We start from the raw sequence: 2,008 nt of genomic DNA, 5'->3' as shown, positions 1-2,008 counted from the left end.
CACACCCACAAACCATTATTGCACTGTTTCCCACAGTGGGTAATACCAACTATTGGGGTGCTAGAATGCACCCAAGGTACTACAAAAGAAGGTACTTCCACTTTATTATGGATTATGGGCCCTCGTATAAAATTTTTAATTGCCAGGGGGATACTAAGTAATTTTTTAAACGATAGTGGTATGTATAATAAGTTCAGGAACCTCTTCATAATTATATTATTACTTCTAAGCTTACAGTAGATCTAAAGTTCCAGTGAGTCCTAAAATGTGAACTATAAATTCTGGCCCCAAAAGAATTTCAATGTACTCCCTAATATCTGCTTTATTTTTCTAATATTTAAAATAGAAACCTGGAGAATATGTTTGGAAATGGCTGCTAAGGGTTTGGGATTATGGTACAAGCAACATAAAGGTAGACCAGTCCGAGATTATTGATATAGGCCCACTAAGAACAGGTTTAAAATTCATTGTTTTACCTCAAGACATTAGGAAAGGATCTAATCACTTATTTTTCTAGTTCAGTGAAATAAGGATGGCATGGTGACCTACAATAAGTCAAGATGAACTACTAGATCGAACATGGTATACTGTGGAAGAAGGCATCCAAAGACAGTGAACTTGAATTATTTAGTGGATTAATCAGAATAGACCCATACACTCAAACATGGAGCACCCAAAGGAGACAGCCTTTCCCATAATGGAGAAGAATGAATTTGAAGGAAGTTCAAGCACCCTTTAAGTGATTGCTGTTTTATGAAAGTCATATTTGACATTAACCCATTAACCCATATGTCCAACACCAATCCACAAAGTCCTCCTCCATCTCACAAAGCACACACTATGATGCCTACTGCAGGAGGAAAGCCAAGTCAATTAGCATGTAAGCATCTCAGCGCTGGCAGGAGTCTCCACAAGGCTGCTCCAGTCTCAGGGTAGGTCCATGTGGCTTGTCCTCAGGGATATCTTGCAGGAAGTGAGCCTTGCCAGCTGAAGCAGGAAACTGGCTAAAGCAGCTGCACCGTGGTCTGACCATCAGAAAGCAAGAGACCTGAGAACTTGAAAGGCAAGGCTCACTGAGCCATTTATCCCTCTGCCTTTCAATTACCCCACATGTGTTTATTGGCGAGGTTGGCACAATAAACTACCTCAGTTGGTAAAGGTTAAGGATCATTAAGATGACATATTACCCATGTTTAGAGCTTTGAGGGAAGTGAGGTTTTTGTTAAAATTTTAGGTAGAGAAAGTTTTAATCATTTCTGCACATGTTAACGCATTTATTATTATCTAGCTTTGAGGTCCCTGATACCTGTTTTCCTCAATTTAGCAAGAAGCTGACAATTTACCAATTAACATAACTGCTTAAAATAGTAAGTCCTTGTTTTAACACAGTTATCAAAGATGAATGCTAATTGGCAGACCCCAGGTGTTGAGGGTAGGATTTACATTAAATCACTCAATCGAGATCTATGGCCTGAAGGGCCATATTAAGTAATTAATTGAAGTGCAGATCAGGATTCATTTAAAATGCACAAATGGATAACCAAGATCAGACACCAAAAACTGCATAGTATTCAAAATCAGAAAATTAATTTGCTTCCCCAATAGACGGAATTAAGATACACTCATTTCATCAAAGTTAGACATATTTTATATATTCTTGAGTGTTTGTTTATAGTTCATGTACACTTTAAAATGAAGACAGTTGTTTGACTTAAAAATTTAAAGTCCCTTTATTTTCTTCTCATATTTTTTTTTGAGAAGAAAATAAAGGGACCTATGGCCCCGGAGGGACATGGGAGTGTGGGAGGTAGGGGAAGGGAGGAGGGTTGGCCAACCTAGGGACAAGGGAACAACAAATGGTTCAAAACCAATGGTAGGGAGGGGATGGAAGGACTGGTAGGGAGTGACCAAGGGCAAGGCAACTGCGAGGAACTACCGAAACCAGAATGAAGGCTGAACATGGTATCGGGCCAGGAGGAAAGCATAAAGAAATAGAGGAAAGAAGTAG

The sequence above is a fragment of the Echinops telfairi genome, unplaced genomic scaffold (genome assembly GCF_000313985.2).
Source record: "Echinops telfairi isolate 266 unplaced genomic scaffold, ASM31398v2 ScPeMD7_7469;HRSCAF=8507_1, whole genome shotgun sequence".
Classification (NCBI taxonomy): Eukaryota; Metazoa; Chordata; class Mammalia; order Afrosoricida; family Tenrecidae; genus Echinops; species Echinops telfairi.
This window is presented reverse-complemented; position numbering follows the sequence as displayed.